This window comes from Saccoglossus kowalevskii, chromosome 10 (assembly GCF_978046115.1).
Source record: "Saccoglossus kowalevskii chromosome 10, keSacKowa6.1, whole genome shotgun sequence".
Lineage (NCBI taxonomy): Eukaryota > Metazoa > Hemichordata > Enteropneusta > Harrimaniidae > Saccoglossus > Saccoglossus kowalevskii.
Window position 1 is genome coordinate 9,562,105 of NC_140650.1, and position 18,297 is coordinate 9,580,401.

Genomic DNA, 18,297 nt, shown 5'->3' on the forward strand with positions numbered 1-18,297 from the left:
ACCTCACTAATACGTAGTTTTAATTCGATTGAAAACAAGTTCAGGTATAAACTGTTTTTAATTGGTTTGTGTAAATCTGTGTCATTTAATCGCAAAGTTGTTGCAATTAAATAAATCCAACATCGTAATGTACAGTGCCGTGTCGTATATGCCAATCCGCGGTCTTTGTCGGGATATATAGAGCCCGTTGATGGCGCTATGCTGATTATGCCAATTATTATTTGTACTCAGCTGTATTGGACCTGTACTATTGCCAGACAAACAATTGCGATGACAAACAAAATGTTGAACAATTGAACGATCTGTTTCTCTTAACAAAACAGAAAATTTTCCCCACCCCTCTCATGGGAAACACGAACCCCACGTGCGTTTACTGGTGTCCATGTAAGAAGCACGTGTCTGCGTCATGCGCAGTTGAACAGGTGTCGCCGAAATCAGAACATATCTATCCTGTTTCCCCCAAGGGCTTGGACTTAACATGCAAGCAGGATAGGCTGTAAGAGCCAGTCAACAGTGGAAGACGATTGTACAGCGCACTGCGCGAAACAGTCAAAAAGGAAATAAAAGAAGATGTCGACCAGCACAACTTATTTGGCACCGTGACTTATTTAATGTGTCGGTCTTCGCCAACTCGGCCGACAATCTATCATTAATATATACGTATTGCACTGGAAGACCTGGTAGAAATTGAAATCACATCGCGAAGATCTATTAAACGACAGTTTTACATACTTATTATAAATACTTAGTATCTGTTAGAATTTCGCAGGAAACGAGTTTTTGCGAGTTTCTCACTTCCCAGAGAAAATCGCACAATTAAGTTGTAGCTGTGAAAATTTCACTTGTGTCCTACGCCACAGAGTATCAATGAGTATCAGTGAGCGAAATTTTGTTCTCACGAAAAATCATGAAATCGCCAAAAATTCTACCGGCAACTATTAAGTATAGTATATGCTACCTTAGGGCAATCAATCTCAATCAATCAATCGTAATCAATCTCACGAGATTTTATCGCGAAGCCGAAGAACTTGCAGAAACACACGTTTTCCCGTCTCCTCGTGTGACGATATCGGGTCATACCCCGGATGTTATTTGACCCTATTCCCGATACAGAAATACTACCAGTAGACGTTTACTGACATAAATATGGCACTTCTGATTATGTGATTACGTAACATTTAATTTAATATACTTAGTACAATAGTAGAGATATAGTATTTTTTGTTTTTGTCGATGTAGACCGGGAATTCATTTGTTTCACAGACAAGGTCAATTGTTAGGTAAATTAAGGTAGTAAATATGAACGTTATTGTTTGTTTTGTATTTGGTGTTCGTTCGTGAACCAAAATTGCAAACGCTTATAGCCACATGAACAAGGCCCTGTATGACAATGAAGCGTTCACAGCGAGGTAACCAGCCAGCCCATCCATACCCGTTGCTCCTAACACATCCCCACATTGACACTGACCATGGTCAGATTAGTCGAGGTTTGCCGGTATTCCCCTTTAATCTACCCACGATCAAACGCTACCGAATCACCTTGAACACAAGGAGAAAATGAAACGAAAACAGTTTTTTTAGGAATTCCAACCACTTGTTCAGAAAAAGGAGTCATCAACGATCGCCGCCTAACGATGTTTTTCTTTACGATTAGTGCCGAGGATAGAGCTTTTTAGAGTCGATGATCGGCATCTTTTTGTTCGGGAAGATCATGAAGCGATATAGAGGGTAGAACAATAGCTCTGGAATGAACGGTGTTTTCATTCCTGTATGGAAATTACCCCCGATTTAGAGCAAGCTATTGTATGTATATAGTTGACTCAATACCGGTCTGCTTTGCAATGTTTTCCTTGTCTAAACAAGTATCGTTATACATTTAAGTCTTATATTGTTCGCGTTACAATAGGTAATTACTACGTACGTACTTTGCACCGTGCCCGATTTAATTTCCCGATATTGCGATAGTCGGTATACTAGTAGATAACGTGAAAATGTTGCATGCTTTGCCGTCGCTTTCCTGTCTGTCCCTATACGACCGATACCGATTTATTCAACGTTTAATTTGCAATTGAGCCGCTTTCAACAAAATTGTGTGGTTTATCTATATGTGTAACTCTGTTATTTCCTGCAATGTTTATTTCTGTGTGTTTTAGCGTGCCCACACAGTACTTGGTAAAACGTGTTATGGCTTCCCGGGAACACGCGCCGTATGTAAACTAACACAAAGAATAATTTCCCTATTAATTTCTCGATTCGAGTCGACTTATTTTGCCAATCGAAGCGTAATGCCTGCAGTCTCTGCAAACTGTACGTAGCATACATCCATTGTGATCAGATGAAAAAAGCCAATTCGGCAACATACGTTTCGTTGTTGTAAACCACGCAAAATCCAGGACGATCGTTGTCATCCAGTCAACTTAGCAGCCGTATGTGTCTTTCTCTCCAGCCGGTATGCCCGCAATATTGCGGAGCGCAACTCGTTTAGATTTGACAAACATGTGATGATGCGGATGAAATGATTCGAGAAAAATAACAAATCAGGCCTCTTTTGTTGAGAAATTATCCCATTCTTTTAGCGGACAGGTCGTAATTTCACGTGTGACTATTTTGATAAGGGCGTCTTTGAAATTGTGTTTTTGCCGCATAGCAGCAAGCCGTTCATAGTGAATGGGCGATACAATGTTTTTGATACGAGTATTTGCCTACATCTCGTTATCAACGCTAATAAACTGTTTTTATTCTGCGAATATTTTTCTGATGAAAGGTGGTGTTCCATATTCATGATCATACATGCTGCCCACCTCTTTATAAGATTACACTTCACTCGAGTTATTAACACGAGTGATTCTGCCTAACGGCGGTTTTTCGAAGTATCTTCCGTATATTAAAAAAATATTTTTTTCTGAAAAAAAATTTTGCTACTGACCCCGACGTGATTCGAACACGCAACCTTCTGATCTGGAGTCAGACGCGCTACCGTTGCGCCACGAAGTCATTGCCGGTACAATCTGGCTGCCATCAACTCATATGGATAAGCTCGTGAATTATGTACATTGTGATTATTTTTATTATGCGTAATAAACACATTTTAATTAAATTAAAAGAAAAATAATAGAATAATAATATATATTACCTAATGTCGAATTAAGCAAAAGAACTGTGCGTATGCCTAAAATGTAATTTATCGTGATTCGTTTTAAATTGATTCACTGGTAGTATAGAGCCCAATACAAATACTGGTATGTAAATATGTCTGGAATGAAATACAAAATTTATGAGCGTTTTGAGTCACGCACTTGAGGCTCGTTGAGTGGCCGGCTATTATAATTTAATACTTAATGTTACAACAATATTATGATTTGTATTTGTCGCATTAGTCTCCTAATTATTTTTTTTCTTATAAATGCACTATTAATAGTATAAACTGTTTTGTTTAGTCGGTCAATCTGAACTGTAAGTGATATTAATTTTTAAACACGCACCACCCTATAAGGTAGTTAATTAAAACGGTATTGTTAGCAAGGTCACTACAGCGTGTCTCAGTGTTATGAAATAAAACATCGATTAGTAAAGCAATGTTGTTCTACTCGAGACAAAGTGAAATGATACAATAGCTCTCATGCTCATGACAACATTCGGCAGCCATCTTAGCCTGGAAAAATGTCGATTTTTTGCGGTAACGTTTATTTTCGAAATAAACGTACTTTTTGTTGTCTGTTTCCTTGTTTGCAATTCCAGAGTTTGTTTGTGAAGAATATATCGATATTAATACGTGTTTGTATCATTGTGACATTTCCTTGGTGAATATCGTGTCTCCAACTCCACCCGTAAAATCGTACTTGAAATACTGAACCATTTAGCAAAATTGTGGCATTTGAGCAAACTAAATGCCCGGATAACTGGTTTATGGAGCTACATATTTCAATGCTATGCTAGAGCCGAAAATGATCCCAGTTTCATGGCGTCACAGAAACAAAAGCAACTATTAGTGTAGATGGCAATCGCACCATTTCATTTAAATCATCTTCATTCCTATTTGGGAGATAATCACGTGATAGTTAATAAGAATCGCCACCCCTAACTTGTAGATGATTGCTGTCTTAAACGTCTACTTAAATACGTGATAGTTTCACAAATTACGCGGCCAATCCAATTTATAAAGCTAATAGCTTTAGTTAACCCTCTGGGTCTGTTTAAATTTTACCCTGCCCCTCTAATTACAATAAATAACGCCAACGTAATTACTTTTTAATGAAAACAGCTCTGTCTTTTGTTTCCCCACAAATCGCATAATTATGTCTAATGTTCCCACCGTACTACATAGCATTCGTGAATGTATGCCCTCCCTTTCACATGGCGGCGGTGTGTTTTATCGTACACAGAACAAACACCAAGTGTTAAATAAATATTGTAGATGGGGCGCTTTTCATGCTGAAAGGGTACAGACTTAGGATTTCACAGCTGATCGTTTTTTTTTCAGATTTAGAACTGAATCTACGCGACACCGTTTTCGATTATTATTGCGGGTAATTTTCATTTTGAAGTGAGCCTAAAATAAGATTAGCAAAACATGGACGCGATTCAATGTGACATAGTCGTAGATTCGTGGAAATTTACCCAGAATGATGTCATCGAAAAACAGAACAAAATTAAATTGTTTAATCTTTTTTTATGTAAGCCTGGTGTGTTTTCTTAGGAAAGATACACGCTAAGTTGCAGATACAATGGAGCTATATTGTTTCGCGTTTCAGACATATCCAAAACACAGATAACTATAGACACATGAGAAGACTAAAGATATCTATGTCTTACGGTAATGATTAGCTTAAAAGCACCACATGGGTGCCATGCAACGTATCGCAGCGGGTGTAAAATACAATATAGTTGACACGAAGTTTCGAACGCGCGCCGGAAAACAAAACTACGTTGATTGCACCTCATTCACACCGGTTCATAATAATTACCGCGTGAAACACATTCCGATTACGGTATTCTTCTGCACATAAGTTGTGAATGTATTCTTTCATTTCATTTGACACTTCGCTTTTTCTAGACAGTGTCAGACCATGGTCAGACGGTGTCCGATCTGATTCTTCAACACTCGTTCTCACTTTTCACGCAATGAAACAATACGTCTGGATTCAAGTACAAGTGTGTTTTGTTTTTTTTTGAAATACTGCGTGATTCAATCATAAATCATATTATACTCCAGGGTCTATGGTTCAATCATGTATACCCCATGGTTCAATGAACAATCTTTTTTGGTAATCTCCAACTACCCAGAATACTCCGCGGTACGAACTTCCGGTTTGATATTACCAATCAAAAACATGTTGCTTTCCCACTTGTAGAAAACACTCCCTGTGTACATTATATAGGCTTCGGGTTTTGAAAACAAATTTATAAGAACCTCCCCAAACTAAGTAATGTGATGTTGAGTGATTACAACAAGGAAAAATATGTTTGATCTTGTTTCTGTCAGGTGCAGCCTAGACTGAGTGTTCCAATATTTCAGGAGATGTTGACAATTTTATCATTGTTCATGGTAATCACAATAATCAGCCTGTATCACGAACAACAAGGTTCTTCCATATAATACAAGAATAAGTTGGAATATGCAACTTTAAAAAATTGAAAGTTGGGTTCACATTTTTTTTCAAATAAATGTTGGTCCCGAACAAATTAATAGTTTTACAATTATTCTTGATATTGACATTACAAGCTAAATTAAATATTTTGATAGATAGGGTACATTGTGTCCTGTCTTAAATTATTGTTAAAATCTGGGTTTCACAAATGATTTTTGCATATCTGCTCCATTTTTTTTTACAGTTTCGTCAGCACACAATAGAATATTTAACAGAATTCATGATTCGGAACAATCTGTTACCATGCCAACCCACGGCAACCCTTTTCTATTTTGAGCGCCACGTGTCTCGGAAATGCCGGGGGTGTAGACCGGGGATCAACGCATTTGAATTGAAACTATAAAATGTGTGCGTGTATGCGTGGACAGGGCGTCATTCTGCAACAACGGGTTTCACGCTACAAATATCAAACCATTGAAGTTGAAATTGTAGAAACTATAAAAAGTCATGACGACCTACCAACTGTTACACAAACTGTAATTTGTAATAATAAGGTTTACAATTTGTATGAAAGTCACGTCGATCGCGTCGAGTGAGTTATTTATACTTCAGTAATTAAAAAGTAGAGACTGAAAATTCAGCAAAACAAATTAAGTTTTCCAAAAAGTCCTATTGTTGACAATTTTTCATTTTTATTGATTGTTAGTTTAGTTATGAAAATATAACAAAACAGAGCAATAATACATTTATATTGCGTGTATCCAGAATTAATTTTCACAAGCGTTTATAATACAATGCTAAAAATAGAAAAATAATTCAGTGGACGCAAGCGTGTAAAAAGACGAGCTCAGCTTAAAAGATTCAACTCTATTTCAATTTTCACTCCAAGTGGTAAATTGTTTCATATTTTCGGCTCAACATAAGCGAAAGCGAAACGATTTCGTCGTGAGAGGATACCGACTGAGAAAACTTATACTACGAGATGTCTTACGAATTAAGGTGTCAGCGCGAGGCATTTTTACCCGACAAACACCGCCACACTGTCCGCGTTAGAGGCAGCGTCAATAATCTTCGTTACAACCAGTGAGGCTCCCCGATGGACCCACCGCTAATGAGCGCAAGTACCCACTTCAACTTCGATTCGATCAATTCCTCAAAGACTAGAAAATGCTGCAAAGTTAACGAGATTAAGTCGGAGTTTATGAATTAAATCATACATAAATATAGCAAACGCGATCAGATGATTCTATCCGGGGGACAGCTTTTGTAGATTTCACAGTAAATACGTAACACCTGTCAGATGTCTATTCGAAGGGCATCGATCAGAAAAACCTAACAAATTAATTCCGACATAAACTTATTTCTTTTTATTTCTTTTTTACAAATCCGCATTTTGTTAATAAATTTCGCGTTCTGAGTTTCAGTATTGGTGCCAATTACTGGTATATTAAACCGAAACTCGCATCAAGTCAATAATGAGGTACGTCGTGAATGAACTATCCGTTTTAATAATGTTAACACCCTATCTTCATTTGAGAATGGTTTGAGGACGGATCATAAGATCATACGTAGCGTACAGTTTTATGTTTCAAGTATACGGCAAATAAAATAACCGAGGATTAATTTATTCACTATTATAATTTCTACACTAATTAATTATACTAATTAATTAATTGACTAATTAATTCTAATTTGTGCTTAATTTGATAGTATTGTTCAATTAATTCCCTTGTCAATCGATGTAGTGCCTAATGGATGTTCCAATATCCGCAAAGTTTATCATCATCCGCTCCGAACATAAAATATGATATATATTTTTTAATTTTGGAAACTTTTGTGCCCGCTTTTATCTTCACGATGCTTTGCAAAGTAACATTGATGGAACAATGAAACACAACGAGATTTTGCCGATTCGGAATAAAAAAAAAGCATATGCCCTCGTACGCCGTGTCTTTGGTGGTAGTATGTTCGTTGAAATCGTTCGAACCAAGTAGGTCCATAACACACAGAGTGACAAAACGTAGGTGTAATAATTGAAAGTTTTGAATGTCAGCACCTTTCTAATATATTTTCTTCATTTGTTTCAAAGACGGCACTACGACATTTGGAAAAACCGATACCCTCTTCGTGTAACTTTAAATGTATACGTGACAAGGCCGTATATTATTTTATTAGTCATTTAGTATCAAGACATTGTGAGCTTTTATAAACGAACACATCTTTTGTCACGAATTCAGTTGTCCCAGGCGTGTTCTTGCTAATACGCGAGAGAAATATGCTAAGTTGTGATATCTATATTCATTCTCGCCATCAGAACACGTGTGATATAACGTTAATTAGACAGTGAGGATGGCGTTATTTGGCTGTAGGGTTTCTACAAGAAATACGTATCTATAAGAATTTTCCAACTATGAAGAGTTTTAACCTCCGTGATTGAATCATGACACCCCTGTCCCGTCTCTCAGTGATTCGTTCCACTCGCCGGGAGATGCTAAATATCCAATTGGTCTACAATTGATCTACGTTCCTTACATTTCCGATACAACCATAATCTGGCGAATTACGACAATTTTGTTTTCTTCCTTCCGTAAACCCGATTTATAATTATCATCAATATTAAAATTATTGAAGCATTCATTGGAAAGAAAAACTCATGAATGCTCGGCAGTATATTTCCTTCAGTATATTACGGTAATGAGACAACTCCGTTAGAAATTGGTTAAAACATGTGTAGGTTGGGTTTCTACAAAGTGTCTCTTAATTAAGGCGTTCTCATGGCTGACTAGTCTATTCAATTACATTGTACGGAATTTACTGGGCATTTCTTTGTGCTTGTTTCCTTAATCCACATCAATTTCTATTGCCCCTCTCTTGCAAGTATAATTAATCCGCACCCCAGTGTAAGGTGCGCGTAATCGGCTTTCCTAATTTTAAATTCCGACTAATGAATTGCTTCAAAGAACCAAATAGACAGGAGTGGACTCTAATAGCCTTAAGAACGGTCCTTCCCAAAAGTTTGCAGACGTACTGGATTGTTGTGTATTGGGTGATTATTGGTAATGTTGCTGACCCGACAAAAACACCGTTGATTAGGGGCCAGCCATACAAGCGTTTGTTAAAGTGCAAAAAATCTAACAAAGGAGGAGAAATAATAGTGTGTAAAGCGAGTAAGCCGATTTGAAGCCCCTACATAGTTCCATCTGTCTGATTAAGTGAGCCTTTTTGTCTACAATGTTATTTTTCCATCGCTTTCCCCTTTAATACCATCTCTTAGAACGAAAAATTGTATAAGCCTCAGTTATCATTATTTAAGTCGTCTATCCGGCGGTTAAAAAATGTTTCCATTTCTCTTTTTCGATGTTTTGAGTGAAAACAGTAGATTTATAAGAGAGAGGGAGACTCCGCTTTTATCTCGTATTGCAAGATACGCCGTAATTACCCGGATATTACTTTCTAAAGGACCGACTGGTTTGTAACGGGTCCCCTCAATTATTGTCGCTCACTCCCTTTCTCTTAAACGCGTTATTTTAAACAATTCTTTCCCAAAGACCACGTGAAGCGTGATAGCTGTTTTGCACTCATCAAACACATCACGCCCGCGGGCGGGTATCATCTCTCGGCCTCTTTTAACTTTGATGTACCAACAGCTTGAATGTGTCCAGTTCAAAGTCAGTTTTAGAAAATACAGTGTGCTTGTTTCTAAAAGAAACAACCGCCCAAGGACATGGCGGTGACATGTTGCCTTTCAACGTCATTTCGGAGCGTGTTCTAGCGGCGAGTCCCCGCAATATTAAACCAAATTACTTTACCCTTTTTCTTATTCCACGCTTAAGCACGCAGTTCTTGTTCGTAATCGAGGGGGGGTATAAATAAATCTTCGAAAAATATGTTAATTATATTGTATAACGGTCTCTCAAGCCAGACCTCCCCGGGGTAGTGGTCAATGACCTTTCCCCAGCGATTTCATATCACATACGTCACAACATGTGTATCTTTAAAGATGCAATATGGACTAAAAAATATATTCCATCATACTGTTCTTTGACCCCATACTTAAGACCAAATTGGATTGTGATTTACTATAAATTAAAAATATTTGCAGAAAACACAGCAGTTTTCGTTAGACGGAAGATCAGAACCACTAGTACGCATGTCCAGTGATTGTTATTGCACTTACCAAAACAACCAGTGCGCATGCGTACAAGAACATTTCATTGTTTCATCAAACTGAGATGTGTAAGAACAGTGTTGCATATCATAATAAATCGTAGTTCAATGTAATTATCAACATACAATATCAAACAACAATAATACAAAATACTTGTTTTCATCAATATTCCATCTTTAATATATTCAAGTTCAGAATTGTTTTTTATTTCTTATAACTACATGGTTGTTATTGTTTATACCACAATGTCTAGAAAAAGCCGGGACTTCTTTTACGCTGCTACTCAGACGTGTTACGCGTGTGAACCGTGAAGGATTATGTCCATGCCCCATGGCGGAGATAGTCGCACGGATCTCCTTTCAACCGTATTCGTTTCAGTAAAATGCTTTCTACAATGCGAGAAGTATCTGCATAACCCATCGGGTAATCCATCAATATCAACACGCAACTATTCTCGAGTCTGTATTGCTGTATACAGCATTCTCGGTCCGTCTGCACAATGAGTAGGTGGCGTTCATTTCACGAATAACACGTCCATGTCCATTGCACTTTATTGTGTGTCCCTGGAATCCTTTTGTGTACGGGATTTGTGTGCCCTGGGTAAAACGGAGGATATCACTATAATTGGCTTACCATAGAACCCAAACGAAATCACGCTAATAGACGCAATGAGTTTTTAATTAGGGTCGCCTTATGTTGCTAAACAAACAACCCGCAGCGGGCTTTCACAAACTCTCCTTGTACTAATTACACATGCGCAATGTACACGACTTCGTTATAATTGAAACAGAGATAATTATCACCCCCTATACAGCCACCCACCCAACCACGTGACACGCACACCCACGCATACCAGGTGGAGTCAAATCTTCGATTCTTGATAGTCCGCTACCACTGCCCCGTCCCGGTTCGGAAGAAACTTACTCCCTGTTGGCTAGTTACAACAAAAGTTGATTAAATTTGCTCGTATCAATAAGTGCTTGTTAAGGCCCACCTTTGCAGTAGTTCTAAACGTACTTTCTTTATGGGAACACAACAATAGCCACAATGCAGTTGCAAATGATAGACGGGGTCTCAGAATGGATTTTTAGGGCTTAATAGCACATTGTGATGATGGCTTGCTCAGTTCGGTTTATAAAGGCTGGGAACGTATCGTCTATTGATCGTCCCACGAAAGCTAACGAGAATCGGAAAATGAACAACTCATAATAGACTGTTTAGTAGCTAGTGCATTAGGTATGTTTCTCCACAATATATCTTTTCTCTCGCTTTCATAGATAGGATAATTCAGTCTCAATTGTAAAAACCCGGATACTATAAGTATGTTTACTTTTCGTCTAAATTGTACCTAAAATTATATTTATATTTAAAAATTATAAGTTGTCGGGCTAAGTATTTCCGGAATCTCTGTCAGTTGCCATGGCAAAGACAATACAAACCAAACCAAATTTTGTCGGGAAAAGATTATTTTCAAGAATTTTACGCAAATTTTAAAGAATTATACGTGAATATGAAAGGTTGTGTGGCTAGCACTAGTGTTTTCATCATCTCTTAGATCATTTGCCAGAAATAACACAAATCGATATTTGTCGGGAGAGAAGAATTTTTCTATAACCCTTGATTCAGAGGTATTTATGGAGTTATTGTGATAATTTTCAAAGTTTTATTTTTATGTGGAGGTGACTATACGAATCTAACTAGAGACTTGTTTTCATGTCTTAAATAATGTATCGTATAAGGAGAGTACTGGCTATATATATATGTGACGTATTCTGCCAGTGAGACAGCAGCTTCATGATGTCGCATCCTTGCCTCATTTGCATTTCTCTAGACCGATCGCTGCTTTGTGATTAAAAAGACAGTGTTGCTATAGATACACTCGTGGGAATTCTCTTGCCAAATCTGCGCAGTTCGCCATAAAGCACGCAGGGATCTATTATGCAATCTTAAAATCGTAATTTGGGTCGAAAATTGGCAATTGTGCTGCGCAATCCACTGATTAGCTGGAATCACGCACTTCACTCTCCCAAGGTCTTTTCAGCAACTACTTGTTCTTAACTGCTAATTTACTTATTTCAGAAGCAGATCGTTTCTGATTGAGAAAAAAAACACGGAGATCGGGAATCGGAATTTTTTTTCGAGGGGAGAAAGTGTATGAGGAAAGAATAGGAGCCGAAATAGGGCGATGAATAGAAGCAGATTATATACTCTACTACGTCTCTGATTTGGGGAATCCTATTACGACTAACTAACAAGATAAGGAAAACTTAAAAAAAATACAATTATTCACTTTAATCTCGGATTATAGTCATCATATGCCATAGCAACAGTAACCATGGTAGCGTGTGGAGTAGGCCTTCGTGTCGTAGCAGCGGCACTACCCCCATCTTGATATCGCCGGATGACTCCATTCGACCCCGGAATATGCTTCGACTGGTTTATTCAATGCGATGCACTGGCCTTTCACTGCGATGGATATGGTGTTCATATTGGCATACTTAATTAATGAAACAATTGTACACTTGATTTGGCGTATCAGCAGCAGATTGTCGTGTCAGTGGGGCGTGTGCTGGTGAAAAAAAAAACACACAGAATGAACGTGTACAGTCTGAGTGAATCGCCGATCGGCCACGTGCTTAGTGAAATATACAAAGAAAAGACCTGTCCCCACTAGACACAAATATGTTACTTTAAGTGGTTTGAATCGAAGTCGGATATGTTGTCTAAACTAACGAAGCTCGGTCCTACAGTGACAGTTTTGTATAGTTAATGCGGTTTTTCGTACTAGTAGGAAATTGAACCGATTCTGATTCGAGTCCGATCGATTTTCTTACGGACCCTTGAAAAAATATCATCATCATCATCGTCAATTTGCAGAGGAGATGAATATTGCTGCGAACGGGGAAGTCAACAACAAGTCTGCCTCTAATTGTTGTACAAGTGGATAAAGTTAGCGTTTTCGAATTTTGTCCCAGACCATAAATTAAGTTAATTCGAAATTAAAGTGGGGACAGAAGGTAGTTAGAATCTGCGTTACTCTGTGAATGAGCGAGGATATTGATTATTGTACATTTTTAATGTTTACATACTCACCACGTGATTGATAAAATATTCTGTTTCACTTTATTATCTAATAATAAAGTAATTCTATTTATGAAATCACTTATTTGTGAAATCGCTTTTGAAATCACTTGTTTATGAAACCACAAAACGATATAAAAACCGGGTACGAATTTTACACCAATCCATGTCGTCATTAATGAGCTAAAGACAGATTTAGCTCCATGTTTCGAATTATTCTAGATGAAAATATCGACAAGTAAAAAGGAACCACTTTTGATCTTTCATGGCTACGAGGATCCGTGTCACAGGTCGCCAGATCAGACCATGCGATACAGCGAATCTTTTAGTAGATCCCGAGAACAAGAAGACATCGACACTGTTGCTGTGGTTTCAGCCCATGCGTGGGTCACAGTGGAATGCACTTAGAAATATGATCAAAAAACAGAATTTGAAAATAGAAGCGCCACAGTTGTCGTAATGCGATGTGTTCGACATGGACTCCATATAGGTACACTACATTGTAACGCTTTGATATCTAGATCTCGAACTTTTGTTTCTTTATTAATGAAACCTCATACGCATGATGGTACTCCCATGATGCACTTCATTACAAAGAACGACGACGTCACAAGCTCTGTTATGTAAATATTATGCTGGAAAATGGGGCCTCAGATGTTTTCATCAGTCGGATGGAACATGGGAGTTCCTCGATGCACTGACAGTGCCGCAATGCATCACGGGACTCAGAGGTACCATGATGTATGGGAAATCTAGACAAATTACATTTTTCTATTTTTTGCCACCGTGTATATTTCCAGGCCATATATAGTTGAAAAAGAGTGTTTTTTCTATTTAGATCAAACACCATCAAAGTTTCTACACGTACCAGACATGAAGCTCAATTAAGCATACTTATATCTGTAACAGTTAAAAGATTCGCCAAGCTGAATACTTATCGAGGAAATACTTTATAATTGGGGAGTGAAACCCATATTGCTATGGTTTTGAACGGCGACTTCCTTCAAGAAACAAGTACATTTGTATGAACGGTGGGGGCGCAATAACTACACGTAATTTAAATAATTTGCACCAGATTGCGAACGCTCTTGTGATTCATATTGTTATTGTTGCTCTGTACACAGCGTGAAAATTCGTTACTTCATATGTGTAAAATTCGGACATCCAGACCATTATATTTTTTTTTTCAAAACTATGAGTTCTAATATTCAGAAAACTTACGATTGCAGGACGCCAGTCCCGTCTTTCGTGACAGAGAAACAAATACAAACACACAAGTAGTCGGAAACTTTTTATTTTGCCATACACGTCGCGGAATTGAAATACGTTTGTCCACCCTAATCACCCATTGCAGTATATTTCCACAGATTTTCGTATTAAGTTATTTTTAATTTCAGCACGGCGGCGCTTTCAACGGCGAGTACAATGCAACGGGATAAACTCATACGGTAAATCTGTGGAGTTGTGCGAGTGTTCGTCGAGATAAATCCATGCCCATTCCAATATATTGACTGTGACACACTAGGCATAAGCTTCTACTTTACGCATGCTAAATTCCTCTATACACGTATATATTACTCCACTGATTTCAGTATTAACTTCGATGCTCTTTTGTTTGCGTTTCTTTTATGTCGATTGCATCCCGAAATCTTCAGATGAATATGCATTATTTATCTTGATTATCTTTTTTTATAATTTTTTTTCTATTGACGTCAAAAAAGCTGATAGCAATGGAGAAGGGGAATCCCCGATTGATGAACTCATCTACGACTATCTCAAAATCTGTCTTTAATAAGAGAAAAAAAAATCCGCAGGATTGTTTTTCCATGATCAAATATAAAATACACATATTGCTATTTATTTGATAAATTCGGTAATTCTTTATGCCATATAGGTAGTTACGGAGACGTGACTGTAATATTAATGTGAAATCTTACAATCCGTCTTTGGTGGTATCACGGTGTATATACATCAGTATAAATGTGTTTTGTTGCTACTTATCGTGAAAAAACGTTGATTTTCTATGCACCTAATGCCATCTTCATTAGTGTTAGTAATATGGGGTGGCTGACCGGGGTTAGAAACGTATTTTGAACGAACTGTGAGACTTATTTTCTAAACCAGTTCGATTACCACTCAAACTTGGAACAACTTGAATGTCGTATTAAAATGTACTAGTAGTGTAAGTCTGTTCAGATATGTGGACATACACCAACCTTTCAAATATTGTGTTGTCGTTGTTGTTCATGCCAAGTTACGCAACCCGGTCAACACCTGAATCGCGCTTGGCCTCACGAGTGATAATTGCGAAATAAATTGACTGTTGTTGTAAGTTTAGCTTACACTTGTATCTATATCATATGTATATTCGCGCATTGTGATTGTGTATATTTCGACTCAATCTTTCTGTTGTTACTCAGTTTGCTATCCCCACAATTACACGGATAATGAACCAAAGTGAAACGCGCGTTTTTATCAATTTAACAAAAAATGAGGAAGCCATTAAGTTGTCATCGGAGTTGGTATACGAGTATTCGATTGAATGAATCTCCTTCGTTACGGCTTTGATTTCCCAACAAAATGACCAACTTGAAAGAAAATTCGATTTATTTGATTTTGATTACAATAATTACAACCGTGGACCCCGGTGATTCTGTAGTTTTTACCCTCGTTTTCGGCCTCAGGTGGAATTTTGCTTTTTCTGTCAATGCATGATTCCGTATCTTATCACATACATCGCTATGGTAACCCGTGAATGTGGAGATATTCTCGTGAAACACGGTCCAGATATTACCCTATCGAGATCGTCAAAGAAACGCGATAATTCGATTGCCTCGCAATGCTTGTTAGAAACATAAACAAATTAAATCCGTGTTATTTGATGCGATATACACTCAAAAATATATAATGAAATTAACGCTACTTGATTTTTAAATACATTTTATCGATAAATATCATTAATCAGTGCGTCATTACCGCCGATATCCCCTGGGATAGTTGCCATGCTACGTGACAATGGTGACCTGTTGGAAATATAATTGTACTGCTTTTTACTTACACCTTATAATGTCGAATATATGGGCAAATAACTCGACGAATTATGTTACTGATTGTCTGTCAAATGTTTTCGATTTTGTTTTTGAAAACTGTTTTAAATTAGTCAGACTGCGTTCATGTTAGCTAAGTACTTTGGATGTTTTCCTCTCATAATTATTTTTCGCGACGATATCTTTCAATCCTCTATTTAGATAACATATTTTTCAAGTTATCATTCTTTGGGGAATGTTCTCGAAATGCACTACTCTATTCATGTCCAAGAAAACCTCGATGAGCTCCGACGATCTTTCTAACTCATCGGTGTTAAATAAAATAAAATATAATATGTAGATCTCAAGAAAAATAAAATATGACTATTATCAAACAGCCGATAGACACAAACATGTACACACGAACCAGCAGCATGCGTTTGTGTCTTTTATGACACGAGAAATAAATCGTACAAATTGAAGCTGAAGTAAAACGTGCATGCAATCATAACCGAAAACTGAAATGACATTCGAAATCCTATGATGATTTTCAACTCAGAAATCACATATTTGAGTGAATCAGTGCAACAGCTAATTCCAAATATATATGCCAGCCTGTCCGTTTCTTTAAAAGACTCCGAGTATGTGGTAGAACTTTGAATTGTGACTAGAATCATTGTAGAGGTACCGCGCGCAGCTCAGCCCAATTTTAATCGGCATCGATTTACCCCTATTACATATTTTTTATATAAATTGTCTATTGCGCTGGGCATTACGCTAAATTAATAATAACAAAAAATAACACGAGAAACCTACTAGGTCTTCGGGGATTCGAAACACGAGCCCGGGATTGTACTTATTAGGTTTGTACATGCAGATTTTTACGAAATGTTAACAGCTGAGTGTCTGAGCAAATTGAAGTATTACCATTCTTGTTTGCGAGACTGGAGCTGTTCCTTGTCTGACTGCGGTCTCCTGATAGTTGCCCCTATGCATTTACGAAGACGTATAATTGTATTATCATTGATTTTGCCCCCGCTTCTTCATTTGCTCTCATTTTCCCAGTAACGCCGTGCCAGCGAAGAAGAATGTATAATTGGTGTTTGCTTTAACTACGTGCAGCTGTGCACCTAAAAAACTCATATTAGCGCGAAACGCGGAAATCTACGCTTAGTGTATGGCGTCCGCGATGGGGTTTAATTGAAAGATCGCTGGCTAAAAAAAGCGAAAGAGGGGAGATAGAAAACCCTGTAGAACACGGACTTGTAATTAGGCAGAGCTCGGGGGATTATATACTCGCTGTATTGAATTGGTGTTAATGCTGTGGAGCTGACGAGTTTGAAAAAAAAATCGATTGCAGCAATGCCACCGGGGGTCTTTTATTATGAATTATCTGTGTAACCATCATAACACACACAATCCCCCAATGAACTGGTGTTTTCATTTGATGTTGTCGTAGGCACTTCTAAATTTTTATACACAAAATATCGTTTCAATATCCACAGTCAATTGGCAATGAAAAGAGCATTAAACGTCTGAAGTGGTTAAAACTGGAGGAAATAATTAACTTGTCTAGTGTAGCATTGCGCGCCCAATTGAACTCCGTAGCACGATATTTAAAAAATAGCTATTAAGTAAATGATAGGCAGTTCGATTACTCTGTGATATGAACAAAGGCGTCTATTGTAAAAATACGATTGTACATCTTCAAGTTCTGATGACGTCAAAGAACATGCACAAAAATTATAACGATGTAATTAAGGGGTCAGATCGATTTGGTGCAGCACTTCGTTGCACATTTCAAAGGCGTGAAATTCGTGTCCTCGGGCCAACGAACTAATTGGCAAGAATCAAAACTATAATTAGTTTAATTTGGTTAGTTTATCAGGTGTCTTGTTGGCAGCCACCGTTGCTCTATTCGACAACGTGATCGTTATGGAAAGGGAGAGGAAGTACGTGATATCGACATATGTCTCGATTTGTATCGACGGAAACACGCATGGAACGTAGCAATTTAGGGGTTGGTTGAATCGATTTCTTCCTCGTGGCCACCTTCTTATATGTTTCATTTCGTGCTGTGTGCTTCTTTGAAAAAAGAACGCTGAACAAGTAAACGGGCGGCGACGCACAGGAAATCTACATAGAAAGTGGCCATTTAACCGTAGATCGAATCGATTATGTTGAACGCTGGCACAGCAGCCTGCCGCTATCAGTTAACACCAACGTGCCTCGAGGACAGAAACTTATTAAAGTAGTTTAATATCAAGCTCTTAGTTACCGATGATAAAGAATCGAGCGAATATTCTTCCCCGGGCTAGTTTTTGACAGTTTTAGTTTCACCCATTTTAGTAATGTATATAGTAGACAATTAATAATAATAGATGGGTATATAAGACTAGGACATCATACTACATGACGAGGAACAACGTCGAAA

At 37.7% G+C, this 18,297-nt stretch overlaps 1 long non-coding RNA gene and 1 other non-coding gene across 2 annotated transcripts; both read right to left on the reverse strand.

Moving 5' to 3' along the window:
- Positions 1–2,922: 2,922 nt before the first annotated feature.
- On the reverse strand, positions 2,923–2,994 carry TRNAW-CCA (transfer RNA tryptophan (anticodon CCA)). The gene has a single exon. It is a non-coding gene; the product is annotated as a tRNA-Trp (tRNA).
- A 9,039-nt stretch (positions 2,995–12,033) lies between these two features.
- LOC144357537 (uncharacterized) lies at positions 12,034–16,941 on the reverse strand. Its single transcript, XR_013421662.1, has 2 exons — positions 16,791–16,941; positions 12,034–12,325 (listed from the first exon to the last, which is right to left on the reverse strand). It is a non-coding gene; the product is annotated as an uncharacterized LOC144357537 (long non-coding RNA).
- Between the last annotated feature and the right edge of the window lie 1,356 nt (positions 16,942–18,297).